Raw genomic sequence first — 14,087 nt, forward strand, 5'->3', positions numbered from 1 at the left:
TTTCAGTGGCATTTTTATCTTTTTTTTTTTTTTTTTTTTTGGATTTGGTTTTTTTCGAGACAGGGTTTCTCTGTGTAGCCCTGGCTGTCCTGGAACTCACTCTGTAGATCAGGCTGGCCCCAGAGTGCTAGGATTACAGGCGTGTACCACCACCGCCCGGCTATTCAGTGGCATTTTTAAAGAGTAAACACTTAGAGAAGAAAGCCAGACTAAAACTCAGCTTTGTAAGTCATGCATACTGCTGAAGGCTAATTTTTAAAAAGATAAGAGTAACGTTATAAAGACTGAGATTGTATTTATATATTTAGTAGGGTGTGTGTGTGTGTGTGTGTGTGTGTGTGTGTGTGTGTGTATGTGTTTATATGAATGCCACATAGGTGTGGGTACCTGTAGAGGACAAAAGAGTGTGTCAGATCCCTTGGAGTGGAGTTATAGGCAGTTGTGAGATAACTGTCATGGATGTTGGGGAACCACCTTGGGTTCACAGCAAGATTAACAAGTGCTTTTGAATGCTAAGCCATCGTTCAAGCCCCAATTGTGGGTTTGAGGGCTTTTTGTTTGTGTTTGAGATGTTTACATTTTATTTTATGTGTATGAGTGTTTTGCCTGCTTGGATGTGCACCACGTGCATGCATGATACACAAGGAGGTCAAAAAAGGACACGGGATTCTCTGGAAACATAGTTACAGATGGCTGTGAGCAGCCACGTGGGTGCTGGAGACCCAACCCGGTCTTCTGCAAGAATAGCAAGTGCTTTTAACTGCTGAGCCATCTCCCCTCCCACAGCCACCCTCTCCCTGATTGTGCGTTTGTGGATTTTTGATGGAGACTCTCGCTGTTTATGTAGCCTGTGCTGAGGTCAGACTTACCATGTCGCCCAGCCTGCCCTGGACTCCCCTCCTTTGCTGAGTGCTGGAATTATTGCACCACAGCATCCAGCCAGAAAGTGAACATTTCTTTGTTGTTGTCTTGGAGTTTTTATTGGTGATGCTGTTGTTGTTGCCATGGAGACAAGGTTTCACTGAGAATCTCTGGCTAGCCTGGATTTTGCTATATAGGCCAATCTGGCTTGGAAGTCGCAGAGATCTCCCTGCCTCTGCCTCCAGAGTACTGAGTCAAGTGTTATACTTTAAATCCTTGAAGCATACAGGGCAAATGTGTTTCTGAGATACTCCATATACTTAGGTGGCCTACTAAGAGTGAGACCTTTGTTATAGTGCTATCTGTTATTGAAGTCAATTGAAATACATCAGTATACACAACTGAGTTGACAGAAAAGGCCTGAGACTACTAGTGCTGCTTACAAGGTTAGTCCTTTGGCTGGTGTCTTAGTTACTTTTTTTTATCACTGTGATAAAACACCATATAGAAGAAAACATTGACTTGACTTACAGCAAAAAGCTGAGAGCTCACGTCTTCACCGGCAGGCACAAAGCAGCGAGAACAAACTGGAAGTCGAAGAAAGCTTTAAACACTCAAAGCCGGCCGGGGATGGGATTCCTTCAGCAAGGCTGCACCTTGTAAACCTCTGAACTGGGGACCAAGTTTTTAAATACCGGAGTCCATGAGGGACATTGTGCATTCAAACCACCAGAGCTGGTAACATGGAACCTGGGCTTGGGGCAAGGCCCTGCCACCCCCTGATAAGAGTGGTTTTCTGCACCTACACGGTTTGAACCAAAGCCAAGGTTGATAATGAACACTTGCTTTCCTAATGGGAGTGTGGGTCTTGTGTTTGTGCCTGGAGAGGGTAGGTAACTGACAAGCTTGAATAAAAACCATAGGTAGTGACTTTCCAAGGGCAATTCCTGGCCTGTGATATCTCTCATGTGTGTCCGAAGGAATGGTATGTGTACTCGAGGAGGTCACTTAGAGGGGCCCCACGGCCCTTTACCCTCTGCTGGTTTTCCGTCATATCTTTATTGCTATAGCCAATCAAAGGGGTGACTATTACTGAATGCTAAATTCTGCAAGGCCTCCCTGTGAGTCCCTGGACGGAGGCTGCTCATGGCTGCTCAGGACAGTCGATGTCGCTAGGATATCCAGTCTGCTTGCCATATTGTCCCAACCCGTGTTACTGACTTTTAGCACCATGTCTTGACTTGGAGCCTGGTGTGTTATACGTTGTGTGCTATATGTTGTCTTGCAGATTTCCAAACATCGATTCGGCATTTACAGTTGAGTAATGGAGAGGGAGCAGAGTCTGCCCAGGAGTTGGGTGGTCTTAGCACATCTAAGATCATCTACGTCCTAGACTGATAAGGTCTACCGCTGGCTCTTCAGTCGTCGGTGTTTGCACTTGGGCTTGTAACTGTATTCAGTTTTCTATAATTTGCTTACTAAGCAAATAGATTTGTGTAATTCCTTTTGTATTCCTAGCTTTAGAATTTTAGTTAATCTGATTTCCCAGTGATGGTTTGATTCTGAGGCTCATCTACAAATGCACAGTTGTAGAAACAGCACATTTTGGACCTCTGGACTCCATGTACACCCACTTTCAGGACAAGATTGTTTTGCCTTGATCCAGCATAAAGCTCAAAGCCTGAAATAAGATTGTTATGTAATGATGTTGCATTAGCAACCTGTTCAACATTTTTAAAATATTGAAATAGAAAGTCAATAGATGTGTTAAGCATCTGTTTAAGCTGCCATCCCTAAAAGAATTAAGACAGTTCTAAAGCACCAATTCTTAACCTGAGGGGGGTCATCATCCCTTTGGGGCTCAAATAACCCTGTCACAGGGGTTACATGTAATATATACTGCGATTCAGATATTTACGTTGTGATTCATGACAGTGGAAAAATTATAATTAGGAAGTAATAACGAAATAATTTTATGGTTGGGACTCACCACCACATGAGGAAGTGTATTAAAGGGTTGCCTCATTACAAGTGATGAAAACCACTGTTCTAAATAGTTTGAGGGTTGGAGAGATGGCTCGGCAGTTAAGAACACTGTCTAGAGCTGGAGAGATGATGGCTCTGTGGTTAGGAGCACTGACTGCTCGGCCAGAGGTCCTTAGTTCAAATCCCAGCAACCACATGGTGGTTCCAAACTATCTGTAATGGGATCTGATGCCCTCTTCTGGTGTGCCTGAAAAGAGTGGCAGTGTAGTATACATAAAATAAAAAATAATAATAAAATTGAAAAAAAAAAAAGAACACTGCTCTTCCAAAGGACTCAGGCATGATTCCCAGCACCCATGTGGTGGCCCACTACCATCTATAATTCCAGTTCCATCTAATATCCTCTCTGGTCTCCACAGATCCTGCATGTGCCCGGCACACAGACATACAGGCAGACAGACTACCCATTCGCTTAGAGTGAAAATAAAGGTTAAAAACAACAACAAAGGCAGTATCTTATTCTTTTATGTTTTTTTTTTTAATTTATGTTGAGGATTGATTCTCTGGCCTCATACATGCTACATGTTACTCTACATATAAGCTACATGTTACTCTACAGCTAAGCTACATTCATGACCCCAAGAATTTACATGTTTTACCATTTCTCAGCCTTTTGGCAAAGGTCAAATAAAGAGGTTGTTTTCAGTAGTCCAGAGCACTGGTTTTAATGTTCGCCATTCGCTGGCTTGGTTCTACAGATTGTTGGCTACTTTTATTGTTGCTGAGATCAAATGCTAGGCAAGCAGCTCATTAAAAAATAAAAAAGGGTTTATTTTAGTTGGTGGGAGGGGAGGCACAGGAGCAGGAGGGGCAGGGGAGGAAGAGAGAGAATGAGAATTGTTGATGCCCAATACTTTCTCCTTTTTATTCAGTTTGGGGACCCCAGTTCATATGGTGGGTCCTCAAAGTTGGTCTTCCCTCTTCCATTCTGGAAATATCACCACAGACACACTCAGACTCTTGTATCCGGTGTGACTGGAAATGCAGTCAATGAAGGTTGACCATAGCAACAATGATTCATCTGCACTGAATGGGGTGCAGCTGTTATTCGCTCTGAGGGTGACAAGGAACACTGAGTGACATTGTGGTAGTCACCATTCCCAGGGTTTTACACATGTCACCTCAGGAGAAGCTACTCTACTCTTGGTTCCACCTCAGACCTCAAGGTGACTTTCCCCAGTATTAAGTGATTTGCTAGAATATGACAGGATAGGGTTTGAATTCAAGTCTTCCTTGTTTCCCAGCTGAACCATTAGCCTAAGCCACACACCTGGTAATAGCTCACTGGAACCGCAGAAAACAGGTTAGAGGTAGACTCGTGTGTGTGTGTGTGTGTGTGTGTGTGTGTGTGTGTGTGTCTGTGTGTGTGTGTTTATTTATTCTTTAATGTAGCAATGATCTGATGGTCATGTCCAGAATCATATTCGGGATTTTTGTAAAATACAAAATGGAGAATGCTACCCCCAGAACCCATTATTCTTTGGGAAAAATTCAAACGTTCTTTTCTTCTGGGTTACCAAAGATCCAGACTTATTTATTACAACCAAGATGGCTTGCCTACTGTTTGTAAACAGTAACTCCTCCTCTGCACATAGCATCCCTTCTGTTTCAGAGGAACCCTCACTCGCCAATGTCACTCCTCTTCGTCCTTCAGATCGGAGTTGAAAAAGCCTATCTTCCAAGAAGTCTTCCCTGAAAGCTCTGAGCAGTGTTGTGCCCTTGGCTCTGTGTTGCTAAAACTCTCAACTTTTGATTACCTAGAGGTTTGTCTCCCTGTGTGGAAGGGAATTGTGTATTTTCTCAGGTATTCTGCAGGCTCTGTGAAACAGGGGGCAAAGGCTATCTTGTTCACCTGGCCACAATGGAAAGATGCCTAAGTGAAGGTTACATACTGTCTTGAAGCGAGACAGTCAGTGCTCATTTGGATCTCAAGGTACACAGGCAACAAATGTTTCGCTGTCCTAGACAGGGCGCTGTGTACAAGTGACAGGGAGGAGTCCCCAGCTTTTGTGAAGCAGGTACCAACACATTCATGAGTTTCGATTAGGTGTCTGCAGGCAGATTTATCTCTCTTTATTGGTATTTCCAGACAGGATTTCTCTGTGTAGTCCTGGCTGTCCTGGAACTCTGTAAACCAGGCTGGCCTGGAACACAGAAATCTGCCTGCCTCTGCCTCGCAAGTGCTGGGATTACAGGCGTGCGCCACCACTGCCTGGTGGCAGATTCATCTCTTAAGGTCCAAACTCAGAAAAACTGAAGTCCCGAGCTTTCGAGTCCCAGTGATACATATGAACCTAAACATTTTTTCTTTAGGGCCACAAGGAGTCCACCTATCGACTGTGAACTCTATTTAAAGAAAATTTGCTCTAGGCAAGGCTAAGGACTTAAAAATATTTGGGAACTATTTCCTACCCTTTATATCTTGCTAGTAAATTTAAGCACAGCCAGTTTTGAATCATAAGAGTATTCTTTTCTTAAATAGCCTATGAGTTTTTAAATATGTCTTTTGAAAGGACACCATTTTGAAGATGATAAAGATTTACATGATGCTGAAGATGATCAGACCTAAAAACATACATACAAGCAATACTAAACAAGTCTGTATTTATATATTTATTCATAAACATACATATGTCTATAACAATAATAATTAAAAAGAGGCCATGAATTTGAGGGTGGGAATAGGAGGTATTGGTGTGGGGATTTATGAAATTAATATTTTAACTAAAATTGCTAGTAAGTCTATACTTGTATAGCTGTATAGCTGTCAAAAATAAAGTAAAATCCATATTACCCTTAGAGTGTTTATTAGTACCTAAGGGTATAAAGCATACTGAAAACCCAGTATTAGAATGAATATTATGTCGCAAGAAGAAAGAAGAAAAATTTCTAAAATTACTTTTTTATCCTTCCATTCAAAAATGCTAAATAAATTTAGGATCTAGGCTTTTCTACAGAGATGAAGCTTACATCTTACTTTGTTGTGTGTATATAGATAGGTTCACCGAACCTATTCAAATGAAACAAAACCCAGAATACTCAAAACGGAAACTTAAAAATAGAAAAACAAACAAAACCATCCAAACCCATTCATGTATCTGATACATATATATGTTTTCAGATTTTAGAAAAAATGAGTATTAAATAACCAGGAAATGGAGAATCTAACAAAAAAAGGAGAATGGAAATGATCATCTTTCATGGTATCCACATTCAAAGAGTAATTTTTAACTACAGGAAAAGCAAAAACTGTTGGAGCCTTATGGGATTCTAGCTTGGAGTGTTTGGGGTCAGGGGAGCTGTTCATCTAGGATTTTGTGTGCTAGGTGAGTGTTGTACAGTGACCTCTGCTAGCATCACCAGCTCCTACAGGAACCCAACTACATCCTCCGACCTGAATCCTAAGACAGACATTAACAAAATTAATACTTTAGTCAGCTCTGCCATCCAAATGGTATTTAAGGGTGAGAAGTCTCTCAGTTCCAAAGCTGCTCACACTGTAGCCCACAATTCTTTTTTTTTGGGGGGGGGGTTGGATTTGGTTTTTTCGAGACAGGGTTTCTCTGTATAGTCCTGGCTGTCCTGGAACTCGCTCTGTAGACCAGGCTGGCCTCGAACTCAGAAATCCGCCTGCCTCTGCCTCCCAGAGTGCTAAGATTACAGGCATGCGCCACCACCGCCCGGCCCACAATTCTTGATATAAGGGGAGAAAAGTGAAATCATGTTTCTGGTCTGGAATGGAGCCCACCAAGTGAGACTCAGTCTTCTTACAAAAACAAAAAACAAAAAGGAAATGCTGTGTTTGATTATGAGGTCAGTATTCGTGAGTCACTACCGTTTGGAAGTGTGCTGTGTTAACTGAGTTCATGAGAGAGAACTGGTAAAATCCTGACCAAAAGGCCGCTTCCTCACTCTATAGAATCCTGCTAGCTCTCCCTCGAAGAGCAGGAATCCCGTGTCCTGTTCCAGTCGCCTTTCCTTCAGCTCTGAGGAATGGGTGTGTTCTCTGTATGGCTAGGGCATATCCCGTTTGAATTCTCTTGACCTAAAGGGAATTCTGAAGGAACCTCCACTACCAGTGAGGAAATAGGGGGCGGGGAGGGTCAGGGTTAAGCATTAATCCGGAGTCAGTGTGGAGTTGAAAGAAGGTCACACTGAGTAAACAATCAGCTGTACCTGGGCTGAGCTGCCTTTTCCAGGGCCAAACACAAACCTACCGGTTACTAGGCAACGACAGTGACTCGCGCTCTGAATACTTCACTCCAGTGAAATGTCCAGCCCCACATTTCCAGGAAATGCCCTTCTTTTAAGTCACCGGGGATCAGGGCGGACAGTCACTCACCAGTATCAGGTGCCGCAGCCTGCGGCTTGTGTCTTAGGACAAACACAGATGTTACCTCTGTGCTGACCGTGAGAAGGAAGAGCTGAGTTGGGGCAAGGTGTGCAGTGAATCACCCTCTCCACAGAATGACTCACGGGGAACGGAATCCATTGCCTTTAGAGAGGGAAAATAGCACAATCCTAATCACTAAAATAGCCTGAGATCCCAGAAGGTTGCACCATAACCTAGTGGCTGAGAGAGATAGGCTCTGGACCCAGATAACCTCTGTCACAGTGCTAGATCTCTGAGTTTAGCTTGTCAGTCCTCAGGTAGCACCCATAGCACCTGCCCCGTGAAGAGGCTGTGGGTGTTGACACCAATAATCAGGAAGTGCTAGAGCAACGGAGCAGCTGTTAATCTGTGTACTCTGGGCAAGGGACATCTGGCCTCCAGCGAGGCACAGCTGAATTAGGTAGAAAGGCACAGAAGGAAGGCACGGATAAACGGGGCCATTTTCAACACATCGAGATATGTTACTGTTTTGAGAATTCTGATTACAGAAATTATAACTAAACCACTTCGAGGAAACTTCCTAAGGCTCTCCGGAATTCCGTTCTTTGGAAATCGATGTTTAAAAACTCCATTAGCGCCGCACCGTGAGAATTCGTCTCGTCACTTCCACCATAAGAAGAACGCAGCTTTTGTTTTTTACTTCTTTTTAATACTGTACGCTACATCACAGTTTGGGGGATTTTTTTTTTTGTAGAATTTATAATGGAATATGTAATTACACAGAGTAGCCTCACAAAATTCTGGGAGCTTCTATCCGATGGATATGCAAATACTCAGGCATGACTGATTCAAGGTTCTTCAGGGTATGCACAAAATGTAGGGTAATTCCGGTCTTCGAGTGTGTGGGCTGTTCCTTCAGCTTCCATTGTAGGTCTTGAATAGGGGGCTTGGCTAGAGGCCCGTGACCTCGGAACTAGTAGGAAAGAGAGGCCCAGTAGGTAGCGACGCCGGGGCCTTTGTGGGACCATGGGCTGGTGTAGCATAGCCGAGGAGGCTAGAAAGTCAGAGGCCTTAGGAGGGAGGTCAGATAGATGTTAAGGAATCCAGTGGGCGCACTGTGACTAACTGGGGCCGGGAGTTCAGCAGGACTGGAGGGCGTCATGACACATAGAAGCAGAATGAATGAGGAATGGTGGGTGAGGCTTTCTTCCCACTGAACCCACAGTCTGGGTCTGTGGCATCTGGGTGGGGCTGGTGAGCCGGGAAAGGTTCTTAAGGAAGTGGTAGGACCCAGAGCCCATCGAGGACCTTGCTTCTGGGAGCTGCCCTGAAGCCAGTTGTGAGTTAAGTTAACCAGACACCTTGTTCAGCTGTAAAACACAGAAGCACACTTTCTTGTTCAGTAGCCATGAAGACATTTTTGTCTTTCTGTTTTGTTTGAGACAGGGTCTCATCTAGCTGGGGCTGGCCTTGAGCTCCTCATCTTCCTGCCTCGACTTGCCAAGCGCTAGGATTATAGGCAAACGGATGGAAAGACAAATTATCATGAATCAAGGCAAATTATCACGGTTTTCTCTCATGCCGATTCTACATTTTATATACATGCTTACATAGATGGATGTTAGTTTGTGTTAAGTTATGCTGCATATATGTAGTATGTATATAATATATATTGCATATATAATACAGTAACTTCTGCAGTATGTGGCTGAGGTATATGTGTATGTGCATGTATGTACACACGTGTATGACACCTAGGTTAAGATTGGAGTATCCATTAAAAAAACAAAACAAAACAAGATCAAATACAAGATTGAACATTTATTACCGGAAAGTTCTATTCTTGTTTGATAAAGTGTTTACTATTATGCATTAATGCTGTGGGATGGGCTTTGGGAATGACCTCTGTAAATCAAGGTCTGCAGCAACTGGGATTTAGCTGAGTAGCTTTAAAAATCTTATTTCCTTCAATGTATAGTTATGTTTTGCCTTTGCAAGTGTGAGTGTGAGTGTGTGTGTGTGTGTGTGTTTGTGTGTGTGTGTGTGTACATGCTGGTGCCTGCAGAGGTCAGAAGAAGGTGCCAGATCCCCTGGGGTTCAGATTAATGATTACTGGCTTGTAGGTGCTGGAAACAGAATATCAGTTTGTGCTCTAAACCACAGAGCCATTTTCCTAGCCTCAATTTTAAATACTTTAGAAAAACACTTTAAATATCAACCGTGTTAAAGTTACTTAGACTAATTAGAGTTATTCACTAGGACTGGTTCTGTAGCCATGTGATGGTCTGAGAGCACCAGCTGGGAGCACGCTGGTGACCTTTCGCTCCTCTGGGGCTGAACTCTGAGCTCACCCGGTAACTCCCGACGGGTGAGCTTGCTTCTCACTAACCGTATCTTGTTCTGGAAGCTTTCAGCTTTTAGGTTCCACTTAAAATAATGATCTGTAATATGAATGATTAATCTTTTTTCTCTGATGAGCCTGAATCAAGAAGCCTGTATTAAAATCTTAATTAGAGGCACGTGGGGAAGAGCAAGCTTTGGCTGGGGAAGGACTGATCGTCTGAGGCCAGCCTGGGCAGTGTGTCTTGTCTCATGCAGCAAACAGAATTAATAGGGCCGCCCTATTTAACTAGATTCATTCCAGTATGACAGGATATTCCACATCAGGACTCCCACAAAGCTTTTTTTTTCTTTCTTGCTCTATTCAGATACCTAAGTAGTAGTAAATGGAATTCAGCGGGTGATTTTTTTCCCTTGATTTATTGACCTGTGTATGTGGCTTATTCTGTGGGATTCCCTGAAGAATATAGAATCATGTTTTTTTTTTAAAAAAAAAAAAAAGAAAGAAAATCATGTTTTAGATTGTAATAAGACAGGAGTTTATCTTCAACGCCATCCCTTCTGTAGGATAGGGTAGAGGAAACCAGAGAGCTAGGAGATTTCATTCTTTCAAAGAGCAAAGTCTGGATTGGAAACCAGAGACAAGATTCTAGTGTGCTACTGTGCAACTAAGCCTTTCTCTTTGCTTCTGAGTGTGGTAAGGGCATAACACTGGGTGAACGTTGGCTACTCCTCATTTTATTAAACACATTTGAATCTGACCTCCATATATGCTGATATCAAGCTAAGTAATTCCACCATTAAAGGAATCCTTGGGGGCGATCAATATCTCCTGTCACACCAAGACTCTACCTGGCTCCTAATTGTTAGTTCACTCTGTCACCTTAGTCTGCTACTCTCTCTCCGGTTTCACCATCCTTTTTAGATGTCCTTGGTGTGACCATTAGCATCCCCTTCCTTCCTTTTCTCTTTCCTTTTCCCACCCCAAGAGTTAAAACAATACAAAAGCTTTATTTAATAGTTGCATATTATCCCATGGGCTAAGGGATCAATATCCAGGACCCATCAGCAAGGTCAGCCCAACCTCCGAGCCTCTCTTTTTGACTCCATTAGCGTGAACACATTGCCCTCTCTAACGGGGACTTCGACATTTCAGACCATAGAGTCATATGTAAATTCTTCATCCACCTGCCCACCCTGTCCCAGCAAACTGGCTGTGCCCAGCACTTCGGTTACCCCAGCCATCTTGATGGGCTGCACATGACTCATGTCCATGATGGTGATCATCTGGCGGATGCCTTTCCTTTCAAAGTGGAATTTTATATATTTGCTAAGCTATAAACGTGTCCTGGAGTCCCGGAGAGCAGTCAAGCAGTGTGACTGTACTGAGAAAACCGAACCCCAAAGATGCTAAATGACCTACCCAGGCTTGGTCATGGTCTGCCCACTGTCACCGGAGACTGGAGTGGGTGCTGGTGAACATTTTCTGACCCAGAACCCTTCAGCCATACTATTAGTTTTTAAATATTGTTACCCACCAAAGGCATAGGTCAGATGATACTTGGATATCTCTTCCAAAACAGCAGCGGCGGCAGCAGACCCCTACAGGACCATGCAGGTTGTAGCTGAAGGCTATCATAGGCTCCTGAGACAATTTGGTCCCGTTAACATCTACCGTGTGGTTCCCTGGGTGGCCTGTACCTCACGCAGCCACCTCTCTAGCAGGACAAACTCAGCGTCATCTAGTTCTACTCTCATGGAACACATCTGCTAGCTCTGTCAGAAAGCACCAGTTGAAAAGTTACAGGAGGGAGATAAATTGACTCAGCCTGGGGACTCCTGTCACCCGTGGAGGGCCACACACCTTGTTGAGTCAGGGGACAAGCGGCCATGGGAACTTATTCACGTATGACAGTGGTTCATCCACCACAGCAATGACAATGGTCTTTACTATAGAACTCATCCTGAGTCGGTGTCCTCAGAGGAGCTTTTGGCAGAGCTGTAGCAGGAGGAGCTCTCTGCAAAACTCAGGCAGGAATAACTCATGGCAGGCCGGCAAGCTGGCTCAGTGTGAAGGCTCTTGTCACCGAGCCCGACAACTCCACTTGGATCCGTGGACCCTCGTGGCAGAAGGAGAGGACCAACTCCCCACAAGTTGTTCTCTGATCTCCACACATGTGCTGAAGTGTGTGCACGCCCATACTTAAACACACACACAGATGCACAAATAAAAAAAAAAAACCTACATATTTCAAGTTTGTGGGGAAGATTAAATCAACAATGCATTTGGAAAAGTATAAAAGTAGTAAGTTCCACCTAAGTTAGGGGTGACTACGGAGTTTGTGTTATGTCCATCGCTAATAAGTTAGAAATAAGTAGATTCTGATGCAGCCATGTAGAGGTAAGATCAGGAGCTCAAGGTCACCCTCAGGCAGCATCACAAGTTCAACCAGGTCTCTTTCTGAGACAAAAGCAAGCATGAAAGTGTGTGTGTGTGTGTGTGTGTGTGTTTATTCTTTAATGTAGCAATGATCTGATGGTCATGTCCAGAATCATATTCGGGATTTTTGTAAAATACAAAATACACACACACACACACACACACACACACACACTCACGCACACACACACACACACACACACACACACGCACGCACACACACACGCACACGCGCACACACGCACGCGCACGCGCACGCACACAAACACACACACACATCAGCCTAGTTTTGCTAGGCTACACATAGTCTAAGCTAGGTGCAGTGACTTGGGCCTGTAGCTCCAATTGCTTGAGAGGCTGAGGCAGGACGAAGGCCTGAGGCAGGAATATGGTCTCACCTTGGCAATGTAGTAAGATTCTCCAACTTAAAAAAAAAAAAAAGCAAAAGATTTGGTGGAGAAAATCGAACATATTACTAATAAACTTCAGGAGCTAGAGAGATGCCTCAGTGGTTTAGAGGAGAAATGCTATATAACCACAGGAGCGGAGTTGAGATGGAGCACCAGGTAAGACGCAGGGTCCTGTCATGTGCACTGTAAGCCAGCACTGTAGGAGGCAGAGAGGTTTGCAGGCTGTGCTGGCTGCTAGCCTCGTGGGAAATGTGAGTTCAGGGTGTGGGGAGAGCCTGCCTGAAAGCAACGTGGCAGTGATAGGATGCTGGTACCTCCCTTCCTCAGGCTTCTGTGAATCCCCCCACAGGCGTATGCAATTTACACACACACACACACACACACTCTCACACACACACACACACATATTCACACACACACACTCACACACACAGTGTTCAAAAATATTTATAAAAAACTATTCCAGTTGGTTCTGCATGACCACTGTGGTGATAAAAATCATTTATAAATACGGGTAGTAGTTATAAACAAAACCTTGGTTAACATAAAAAATAAATAAATAAAAAAAAAAAAAAAAAAAAAAAACACCAAGAAGCCAAAAGATGGTTTCACAGCCTAAATTAAGGCTTGTTAGCACAGAGAATTCTTTTTACTTCTACCTACTTTGTCAGTGCCTGCACTTGGAATTATAAATAAGGGAAGGGACTCTTCAGAGTGGTCAACCTTTCCTCAAAAATCTTTCTCGCAGTTAATCTTCAAATACAGGCAGCCTGTGTCGGGGAGTGTGATCTACAGAGAGGCAGCCCTTTCAGCGGGCTCGCTCCCAGAAAGCTCTGGTGGCCTCTGATGCGGTTTTGTTGTTTGGCTTTGGTTTGTTTTAGTTTGGTTTTTTTGGAAGGCGATGGCCATTTTAAGATCAAGACGCAGTTGTTTTCCACCTTAGTTATTATGATTTTTTTTTTAGTATATTTTACAAATTCCCTGCAGTCCTGTGTGAGAAAGAAAAACATGAATTTTTGTTTAGATTTGGGTCTCGTCCTCAGATTGCCTCTTTGGTTATTTGAAAATATTCTGAAAATTTCAAAAGAACAATAGAGATTTGGAATACTTCTGGCCGTTTCCCAAGCATTCAGATGAGATGTACTTGACTGTGTTGATAAAGAATCTTTAATCTTTGAGCCTGCTCTCCACCCGCACAGACCCTGGAGGTTTTGTTTGTTTGTTGTGGCATTTTTGGAGAGAGGGCTTCCATTGTAGCCTGGGCTAGCCTGGAACTCAGCATCCTCCTGTTTTGTCCTGGGATTACAGGTGTGTTCCTTCTCGCCCTGCCAGGACATTTTTAACACATCTGTGTGACAATTATGTGCACATACATTCGGTATGAGGAAGTTATGCTAAAGAATGGTGACCACACCACTGAAATCTGAACACAGTGCCCAACAAGTACCTAACCAGAAGAAAGCTGTAAACCAGTGTTTAGTTTCACCCTAGGGCGAGGGTGGGCCTTCTTGAAGCCTAGCCGAGCTGCTTGTGCTGTGTGGAGGTCTGGGAACATTCCCTATGGGTGTAATGTGGGTGTTTCTCAGAGGTTGTGACCTATATGCCAAGACCTGAGGCAGGACAGGCAGTGTAGAAGAGGACCCAGTAGACGCCTGGT

At 43.7% G+C, this 14,087-nt stretch overlaps 1 protein-coding gene across 5 annotated transcripts in view; it reads left to right on the forward strand.

Annotated features, from left to right (window-relative positions):
- Window positions 1-14,087, forward strand: part of Sgms2 (sphingomyelin synthase 2) — a 79,781-nt gene that overhangs the window by 29,120 nt on the left and 36,574 nt on the right. The window lies entirely within an intron of this gene.

Source organism: Apodemus sylvaticus, chromosome 4 (assembly GCF_947179515.1).
Source record: "Apodemus sylvaticus chromosome 4, mApoSyl1.1, whole genome shotgun sequence".
Lineage (NCBI taxonomy): Eukaryota > Metazoa > Chordata > Mammalia > Rodentia > Muridae > Apodemus > Apodemus sylvaticus.